The 11,073-nt window shown below is 41.6% G+C and overlaps 1 protein-coding gene across 6 annotated transcripts in view; it reads left to right on the top strand.

The window, feature by feature from the left end:
* Positions 1-11,073, top strand: part of TOX2 (TOX high mobility group box family member 2) — a 381,887-nt gene that overhangs the window by 192,572 nt on the left and 178,242 nt on the right. The gene's annotated exons all lie outside the window — the stretch shown is intronic.

Genomic DNA, 11,073 nt, shown 5'->3' with positions numbered 1-11,073 from the left:
GGGGGGGGGGGGGGGGGGGGGGGGATCCCCGCTGCCCGCCACTGCCCTGCGCTGCATGCAGGGGGCTCTGTCATGTGCCCCCATCCCCTGACTGCTCTCCCAGCCCCAGCTCTTTAAAAAAAAAAAACCCCAAAAAACCCCCACTCACTTGGTGCTGCCAGGCAGGGGGGCAATCCCCACTGTACCCTGCTGCCTCACGCTGCATGTGGGGCTCTGCCACAAGCCCCCCTTTTTATACCCCCACCAGCTCTCCCAGCCCCCACCCCAGCTTCCAGCTCTTTACAAAAAAAGAAAAAAGCCCTGCACTCACCAGATCACTCGGAGATCTTTGAATCGATTCAGACCTTTTCATTGGTCTCCTGATTCAGTTTGGATTTGGAGATTTGGCCACCAAATTGGGCTGAATCTCCTCCGAATTGAATCAGCACCCGAAGCTTTGCACAGCCTAATTAGCAGCTATCACAGTTTTATTATGGTCTCATGATAACTAGTGCTTGTCCTAATGGCCTGCACCTGAAGTTTTGTGATTACATATCAATCTCAGTTTTCATTCTTAATTTTTTCCTGTCTCTTACAGTTGCTGAGGAAAGTTGAGAGTGGGGCTGCTAAAGGCTCAAAAACCCAAAGCCAAATACAGAATCAAATCAAATCTCATGAACTTTTGGGTTGGCTTCCTCATGGATTTTGACAATTTTGAACACTGTTAGCAATGCTGTGGACATGTGAATCCTTTAGGTAGACAGCCTTTGAATTCATCTCTAACCTCACATAAGCAGTGTGTGCTTCATTACAGACACAGTCCAAATTTCCCATTGCCTGAGACAACTTCTCACCCAAACGCAATTACAGCAGCACAGATCAGCTAGGAGGCTCCTATTTACTGTTCATAGGATTTAGCTTTGCCAGCCAGGCACAGAGGGCCCCCATCATTGGTAGTTCCCCCTCTTATAAAAAGCTTGAGTCTGAATTTGATGATCTTCAGGGCAACATGAAAAGCAATTATATTCCTGTGAGTGATTTAGTTAACTTGTTTTTCTCGACTTTATGACATTCTGAAGATGTTCTTGCAGTGGATAGATTGGGAAAGGATTTCAGACTACTGTTTTCAGCAAATGTGTAGGGGAACATTTTACGTATCATTAGTATGCTTTTAATTTTTTTTTTAAAGGAGCACCTAACTGCTAGGGAGACAGGCATTTAAGAGGTATTGGATAAATACATAAAACATATTTGTTGAAAGCATTTGTCATTGGAAGTTTAAACTTTAAACATAACTGCTTTGTGTGATACTAAAATAAAGCAGAGGTATTCAAAGACACATTAGTGGTGCAATGTGACTACAGCTTTAATGATCTAAGGAGCCTGACTTGCATCAGTGCTGCTTCAGTGATTTTGCCTCCAAGACGAGGATGTAAGTGAATTCTGTAAAAGGTCTGAATACAGACTCAGAATTTTTAAAGTGCATTTACTCTTCTATATTGATCAAATATGGTGTCATTCTGTAGTAAGTGCCATGAATTTATATACTTACCATGGGGAATCTACCTGAGCATTTATTCCCCTTTCCTCAGCCCTGGTTACCCTGGTACTACCCCAATAGTAAGTGCTGCCACATAGTAATGCAAGGCCTGATGATGCAAGCAAAGAGCCATGTGTTCAGGTTTGTATATTTGGTTTCTTAAATTATGGGATAAGGAGAAATACATATATTCAATCCATTAAGAAGTAACTAGGTGGGTGATTCAGTACGGTTTGCATAAATGGCACTAATTCTGGGCTGCCTGCACAATTTATTAATACTTCACGGAAGGAAAAAAAAATTAATCTCATAATGGATGATGAGCTGTGAAATTGCTTCTGCAGCAGCTGGGCACCCTAGGGGAGGTGCTAGATTGCACCATATTATGCAAGCTTTCCCTGAGATCACTATGTTCCTTGTGCTAATTAGATGTGTCAAATTTTGGAATGAGGGGGAGGGGAACAGTCACTTTCCCCCAATGTATTTCATTAGACTTTGTTTGTTTAGATGTTGGAAAGAAGAATAGTTTGCTTTTTAGACCCAGACCTTACTTTTGAAAGAAGTGGCTTTGAACTCTGGCCATGCATTCATAGCAGTTGAGGCCAGAGTTCAAAGCTTCAAAGGGAGCTTCCAAAGTCATGTAGGTATGTATACACCCAGTGGGACCCTGGCTCATGAAAGGGCCACTGTAGCACAAACAGTAGATACCTTCCGTGGGAGCAGAAACCCAAAGTCCTTCAGACTTCTTTGGAAATCCCTACCCTAACTTGCTTGTAGTTACCTAGCCGTACTACAGGAGTGCTTGAAATAATGCCTGGAATATTCTGTTCACACAGGTCCCATACATATACTATAAACTACCAAGTTCAGCTGAGTTACTGGGGAAAAGAATCCAAGTATAGGAGGACAGGACTGCTGCTCCTCCGTCTATGTTAACACATTCTGCTTTTACCAGGACATAGCTTAACTCACTATATTTTGGTTATGTCTCAGCTTTAACTCAGCAGTTTCATATTTATTTATATTTCTATGCCCCCCTCCCTCAAAAAAGCTCAGCATGGCTTGAAATGAAAAGTCATAAAAAACAGATAAAATAATGAAGTAATTCCCCCAAATCCCCACAAGGCTTAGCCCCACCTCAGGCTAGAAGCCTGCCCAAATGAAAAGGTCTTACTTCTTAAAGACATGGGTTTATTATAAGCCTAAAACCTGGTTGTGCTGAACTCAGTTGAGGACAAGTATAAACAGACAAGATAGGAACAGGGTGGAGGTAAAATGTGGCAACAGGAAGAATAATGGGATGGCAGCGAAAAGCATGGGAGGTTTGTGTATGTTCATATTATTATTATTTGTATAATGCATTTATTTTTAAATCAACATAATTTTGTTATAATATATTCTATTATAATAAATCATTCAATAATTACAACATTATAATAACCATTATTTGTTTATTATAAAATATACTATTTTACATAGATATAGCTGCCCATATGTATAAACGATCATTGATAAATATGGTTTATAAATGCATAAATGCCCATATATTTGCATATGCATGTAATTAATTTAATATATAATATACGTGACTGAAGTGTACCTTATATACTGGTGAGGCATTTACTTAGGAAGTCACTTTATACCTAACGTACAACTTAAGGGGCGTGTCCAGACAAGCACGTATGTGTGCTTTGCAGTACACATCAAAAGGTTCTCCACACTGTAATTTGCAGTGTGGAGCCAAAATTAGATGCCAGGAAATCCCAGTTTGTAAAAGAAATGGTTTAAAAAAAAGCAGGGTGATGGATGTGTCTGCCGCATGCACCGCCCAAAACTGGAGCCTGGCCAGCCAAAGCCACACTTTGACTGCCAACCAGGTTCTGCATGGCTGGATCACCACTGCTTCAGCCCCAGGAAGGCCCCAGGACCCCTGGTAAGGCACAGGACAACTATGTGCTGCTGCTATTTGTCCCCAGGGAAATGCATGTGCGTGCTCATCTGGATGTGCCTATGATGTCTTATTTTTTGAAGAGAATGTCACTAATATACCCTCAAAAATTAACATGCTCCTGTGAATGGACCTTGAGTCACACATCACTGTCTACATATAAATCAGCCTTTTCTCATTCACATGCCATGTTTTTATGGCTACAGTGAATGTTTACAGGTTTTGGTGGGTGAAGCTGTCATGGCTTCTTTTTAGAATTTGATTCCTTTAGGTCTTGGATCTTTATTGACGATTTGAAAAGAAAAGGGAGGAACATGGGTGCATCATGTTTGTCTGTAACCCTCATTATAGCAGGGCTTATAGGTTTTGATTCTCCAGAAACCTAGATAAAGCAGTTTTCTAAAATTTCTGTTATCCCTCTGTGTTGTATGTTGACCATGTGCAATGGGATATGAGAAGCATGTTCTTTGAAATAATGCTCCTTAAAAAGTATTCTAAGGTATCCATTAAAATTGTGGCACAACTTTTTTAGAACTACTTACATTTGGCACACTAGGGAAATATTATGTAAGATAGAAATGGGCAGAGAACATTCATAGAGCAGAACAGTGTTATTCCTGCTTTGGATACTTTATTTTCCTGCTCCACTGGAGCCAGGATGAATTAATTTCTTAGAGTATTGTTACTAATTCTTTCCTGCATGAACTCCACTACTGTTTTCAAGCACCCTTATCTTTTTGACCTGCATGTTGTACATTATATATAATTATATACCGTAGCATTTGTTGAGTGCAAAATACCAAACCAGCATGGTTCAACAATGATTTTCTATGTAGTACAGTGATCTCATTATGCATGTGCTGTATGCCATAAAACCAAAAGAAAAGACAATTATATAATATTTGTATTTGTCAAATCATTTCTTAAAATGCATATATTGGTGATATTCTTGAGCATAACACTTTAATATTTCTTACGCGCCGCAATACAAAGAACGTTGGCATGATGCTAAGATTCATAGATTGTAGAGTCGGGAGGGACCACAAAGGATCATCATGTCTGACCCCCTGCACTTGGCAGGAAAGAGGACCGAGGTCAGATGACCCCAGCCAGGTGACTATCAAACCTCCTCTTGAAGACCTCCAAGTTAGTTGATACTACCACCTCCCTTGGAAGCCCATTCCAGATTTTCACCACGCTTACTGTAAAAAATGTATTCCTAATGTCTAACCTGAATCTACTCTCCACTAATTTGTACCCGTTATTCCTAGTTACTTCTGGGGCGCTCTGGTAAATAGCACTTCTCCAATTCCCTGTTGTCCCCCCTTGATAAACTTATAGGCGGCTAAAAAGTCTCCCCTCAGTTGTCTCTTGTGAAGGCTGAAGAGATCCAGATCCCTCAACCTCCCCTCATACGGTCTTTCATGAACATCACTAATCATGTGAGTGGCCCTCCTCTGAACCCTCTCCAGATTCTCTGTGTCCCTCTTGAAGTGTGGCACTCAAAATTGGACACAGTACTCCAATTGCAACCTGACCAATGCCGCATACAGAGGGAGCATCACCTCCCTCGATCTGTTGGTTATGCATCTGCTAATGCACGACAAGGTGCAATTGGGCTTGTTGATGGCCTCGTTACACTGCTGGCTCATGTTCATCTTGGAGTCAACTATGACTCCAAGATCCCTCTGAGCCTCTGAGCTGCTGAGAAGGTCTTCCCCCAACCTGTAGGTGTGCTGGGGATTCCTCCTCCCTAGGTGGAGTACCTTACATTTATCTTCATTGAATTGCATCCAATTTCATTCTGCCCATTGATCCAACCTGTCCAGATCAGCCTGTATCTGCTCCCTGCCCTCCGGTGTGTTAACTTTGCCCCATAACTTGGTATCATCTGCGAACGTGGAGAGGGTGCTCCAAGATTGAGGGAGAAAGTGCTTATGCAAGTTTGACAGACTCATGGCATATGCTAATGTTAGGGGTGGAACCCTCAGCTAGTGTAGATTGGTGTCATTCCATTGATTTAAATGGAACTCCGCCAGGTTTTAGCATACTTAATTCTGGCACTGGATGTGTAATCCATTATGTTCAAACATCGTAAGAGAAAGGTTAAGGGGTCTAATAAGTCCCATGTGACAAAATATACAGGCTGTGCCAAAGGGCATGCCTAAATCACACGACAGTGAACATTTTACATCCAACAGTATTCTCCAAAGTGGTTCCAGATGCGGTAAACAGAGAGCCCTAGAGCTGTACAGCATGACCACAAAGCTTCAAAGACAGCAAAGATAGAGAGAGGACCAAGACAGGCCATTTAAAGAAATAGTTATAGTCTTCTCAGAAACAGGTGGGGAACATCACTCTTTGTCTAGGGACAGACATTCAAAAAGCCTGAGCCTGAATTGATTCAATCTTTGCAGCTTAGTCTAACCTGACTATGCTAAAAAGGTTTTTATCTGTACAGACATCCATTCTGGACTGAAAAAATGCAGGTACATGCCTGCAGTGGCTGAGGCTAGAAGCCAGGAGGCACTAGAGAAGCCCTCCCTTCCCTTCCATTAGTGCTGACCTGAGGGGGGGTGTGGTCAGGCCCCCCCGCAGGATGCTTTGATTAGGGAGGCGTTCCCACCCCAGGAGCCCAGCAGGAAGTTGTTAGCAGTGTTTATCACCCCTAATTCAGTGTTTATCAGCTCATTAAGAAAACAAGCAGCCTTTCTTCATTAGTTTAAGCTCTTAAACAGCTTTTCCAAGGAAGGAATGGAGGGACATTACCAGCTACCTGTTGATTAACTCCAAAAAGCCCTAAGCTGACACAGTCCTGTTTGCCTTTGTCCTGTCTGACACAGTATGGGCCATAGCCAGCATGTGGTATGCTACCTAATGCTGAGAGGTGTCTGTGTAAGGCAGAGGGGAGGTGGGGAATCCCTGCTTAAGCAGGGAGTGGTGAGGGTGAGAGGGCAGTAGGAGGAAGCCAGGCAGACCCAGCTCTATGTGCAGTCTCTGCTGGAGCTGCAGTCAGGGAGCAGTGGGGAGGGGCCAGCCCTGCTCTCTGGAGCAGAGAACCCTGCCCAGCCCAGAGAGCATGGCTGGATGCTGGGGGACTCTGATTTAACTTAAGCCAGGAAGGGGTCTGAGACAGGCATTGCATAAACCAGTTTGACCTCAATTGGTTAGGTCTGGTACTACATTCAACCAGGTTTATCTCAAACCATTTTCAGCCATTTTCAAGCTGGTTTATGTGCACTGAACTTCTGTTATAGGTTTAAACCAGTTTCTGATCACTTAAACTGGTTTATGTGTAATGTCTGTCTTTGGCCTGGGTCACAGAGGCTACTTAGGAATTCAGGAACAGCCAAGCATGTAATATGAATCAGAATCCCAAACTTGGCTACAGAGACCCAGTGTGGGATACAAAGGAATGCACAAGAGTTGCTCACAATAATGTATACAATAAAAAAGACAAATCAACCAATTAAACTTACCCTCTCAAGAAGGGATACTTCAAGGAAATGGAAACAGAAATACATTTAAAACTACTGAAGGAAATATTTTTTCACATATCTTCTAAAAATTCAGTGGAACTCATCACCCCAAGATTTCAAAGCCAGGAATTGAAAAGAAGTTTTAAGATATTACATATGCATATGAGAAAATTTAATATTAAATTATATTTGATAAATAGATTAACTAGTAAAAGGGAAGAATAAACTTCATGCCTCCTAGATATAATCCAACCACTGGCTGAAAAAATGGTAGGAAGAAATTTTCTCTAAGGAGAGGTTACGCTACAATTGCTCATTATGGTTTTGTACTTTCTGCAGGAGCATCTGGTACTAGTGAATTCCAAAGACAGGCTACTCAACTATATTTAGTCTGATTCGTTATGGCAGTTTCTGTGTTCCTACAAGAAGAATCATATGTTGTGTGTGGTTTCCATTCTTTCCTCCAGTTCTTTTTTTTTTGTGCTGTTCTCCCTTTACATAAAAGTCAGTGGGTTTGAGAACACAACTCTGGAGGGAGAATTTGTCTCCTCATATTTATTTTTGAGCATTCTGCAACTTTGCTGGGCACTGCTTTTGTGTACCCATTTACCCAAAAAAATGTACTCGAAAATGTCTAGTGATAAAAGCAGAGCAGGTTGGGATCTACGATAGATTACAATTTTTTTCCTCTTTATTCCTAGGGTAGCTACTTTCAAAACTCATTTCTGCTTTTGTCATCAGGGAATTCTAGGTCTCTATCCTCACTCAAAAGGATAAAAGTAGCTTTACTAATCCTTTATATACCATTCCATGCTGCATTGCTGTTTCTATGCATGTATATCTACATTTATGGTAACTGTAACCTTTTCTTGAACCAGAATTTTTTCTGAAGCAGAGCCCTTTGGGAATTGTGTGGGCTTTCCAGGATACATTTTTTAATAAACACAATAAGTTGACTACAAACCCATTACCTGTTTATTCTGTGAGATGTCATTTCCATGCCCACAGAAACACTATCTCATAGAGCAATCAAAGGAAAAATGACAGCCAACACCAAATTGGTATGTGTTCCAATAAAACAGCCCATCTTCAGCATCATGTATTGTAGGTTTATATATTGCGTGTAAATAGTGATCTCAAAAAACTTTTTAAAAAATCTGATAAAAATTCAAGTGTAATTGTATCTATATTTTTGTTTTTCATTTTGGCTTATGTACAACATGTGATTTCTGCAGAGACATTTTTATTCCAGAAAAATGGCAAGCCAACAAGAAACCATAATTGCACTGATTTTTAGAAGTGCTGCATTACTACAGATCTGATGTACTGCAAGGCATGAATCAGAAAAATTCTATTAAAAATCTCTTGAATGGGTGACACAGGAGTATTATCCACGATGATTAATTTGACTTGGTCATTATGAACACAGACAAGTCTGACAAAATTGCATTCCATTCCCTGCTGAATTCATAAAATAACTATACACATAATAAGAAGTTATAGTTCTGTGTTATCCAGTATATTTGACAGTATTTCAGTTTTGGATAAGATACTGTTTAAAAAAAGGAGGGAGCTGGGAGACTGTTTAAAAGCCTACGATAAGGTTGGTGTCTTTTGCTATAAATTGCACATTGGACCACATAATTTTTAACTTTCTGGTTAAGGTTGTGATTTAAGTAACCCAGAGCTTGAGTAATCAAAGATAAGAGTAAATGTAAGCTCTTATTTATATTGTAAGCTCTTACTTATGGCTCAGTTCTGCAGAAATTAACACACGTGTTTAACTATATGCTTAATGAGTTGTCTCATTTGATTAAAATCTTTGCAGTTTAGGGGCATAGTAGCAGAGGAGTTAAGGCATTTTATTAGGATTCCAAAGCTGTGAGTTTAAGCTCTGCTCTGGACTCATGCCAAAGGCTGCCCCATTTGATCCAGCTGTGAATGGCTACCTGGTCATTTGGGTTGAGGAATCAGAGGTGGCTGAATGTGATGCTAGTCATGTCACTCTCTTTTGTCATTGGCGATAGAAACAGATGTGCCAGAATGGTTCTAGCACTATTTGACTTTGCAGTGTCAAGATCTTTGGGCAGAAGTTGTCTCCTATACAAAGACTGTACATGCTTCCAGCCCAATGGGATCCTGATCCTGATGTGGTCTTTGAATGCACCTAATAGAGAGTTTTACAATTTCTTGCCCTCCCTATTTCACACCAATATATGCAGGGTACAAATATACACGTTCAGCCCAGGATGTTTTAACAACACACTTTCTTATTCTACTGCTATTTAAATTAACATTTAGAGGGAAAAAAAAGAAGAAGCATAAACTTGTGGATATTTAAAAACACATTATTTGAACGAAGTAGGTGTTCTGTTCTGTTTGGAGACAAATATATTCAGAGGAACCATAGTTTCAAACTTGCAACATTTTTACCACATTTCTCACTACTTCTCTTCTCAGTAACAACTTGTTGTAGAAATGACTACAAGATCTATATAGAACTTTAAAAAGTCTAGGACTTGGTGGTAAGGCAGGAATAAGCATCCTTGGGAATTCATCTGTGAATTAGGAATGTCAGAATAGTTTAAATTTGAAACGGGTGGCAGGTTTTCAAGTTGCCACCTCATTTAAAAAAAACAAAGCAAAACTGTAGTCCTTTTACTAGCCACAAGAATAAGACCTTAGGGTATCTCCCTCTCTAATTGTTGCATTTTTTTCCTGAAGATAAACCTAGGATGACAAACTCATCCATCCCCTGCTTCACAGTCATTTCTATCTAATCTCTAAATCCAGCCAATCCCTGTTCCTGGTCCTTTACCTTCTTCCCAATGCCTCGCAAAGCAGAGCAAGCACCAGCAAAATCTCATGCCTCATGCAGACTTCTCAGCTATCTAGTCTTGGCTTTTCCAGCAGTATCACTGGGGACAAATTGTTCCTTCCCTAGTAACTGAGCCACTTCCACTTTCTTACATTTATTACTGGGGGAAATGCAACCCCAGGGAAGGTGATGGCACTTCTGGGTATGGTCCAGAAATAAGAAAGCAGGGTTCTAACAGAAGCAGAATCACAAATGGAAACTTCTTGGTAGAGGACTTGAAGTCCCATAGTTTCCATGACAGATTTACTTGATTTCTATTCAGGCAAGATAAGACATCTTTTGGAATTGCAGCACTGTAACAAGAAGCCATGGGCTCCCTGTTACTATAGAAAAGGCGATGGCAGTGGGGAAGAATCCAGGTGGACTAGGCTGTTTGCTAAAGAGTGGCAGGTGGTCAGGCCACCAGAATCCTAGGCTTTAAGATATGCTTATTGCTGAGTTAATAGCACTGCAATAGTCCAGTAGGGCAGAGAAGGGTGAGGGCTGTGGTCTACCTACTTCAAAGCTAGCTGCACCACAATAGTATTGGAAAAGCAGGGCAGATAGCTCATTTCACCTGCATCTGGGAGTGGTTCTGACAGCCAGCTAGTTAGCTTAAAGAAAGAAACCTATGGTGGCTGGGATATCACAAGCCCTGGAGGGGCAGAACCTAGGCCCTATATAAGACCAGGACTTGAAACCACAAGGCAGCCTATCTTTGCAGATTACCGGGGAAGAAGCTCCTCCATGATGGCTGTGACTGGGAGACTGCCTGAGAAACCCTAGCTGCTTCACTGCCAAAGAGGGGGGCTCTACCTTTGAATTGCCTGTGAGCTGAACTTTCTTACACAGCCAGAGTACTTGATTTTGATTATAGCTGGATGGCCAAACTTTTTTGATTTGTAGACCGAGTTTGGGACTGGTCAAGGAAGGAAGAGGCCCCAACAGTTCCCAGGGACATGACCAAGCTTGAGCCGGTCAAGAATGGGACCCAAGCAACAGTATACACTAAGAGAGGGACATCCAGAGCCAGGCACCCAGTGTGTGGAGAAGTGGGGAGGAGACCAAGACTACACCAGAGGCCCAGTGCCAGAGTGAGGCAGAGCTAGGGTGAGGAACCTGCGGCCCCAAAAAGGGAAGAGACTAGGACCAGGAGCATGCAGCCCAAGAAAGGTGAAGGCAAGAGCCAAGCTTCCATGGCCCAAGGAGGGGCAGATACTGTTTACAAGCTTATGTTCCTGGCAGGATGGAGGAAAAGTCTGGCGCTGAA

The sequence above is a fragment of the Alligator sinensis genome, unplaced genomic scaffold (assembly GCF_000455745.1).
Source record: "Alligator sinensis unplaced genomic scaffold, ASM45574v1 scaffold368_1, whole genome shotgun sequence".
NCBI lineage: Eukaryota > Metazoa > Chordata > Crocodylia > Alligatoridae > Alligator > Alligator sinensis.
The sequence above is the reverse complement of the archived record's forward strand: the minus strand, read 5'-3'. Positions and strand labels throughout refer to the sequence as shown.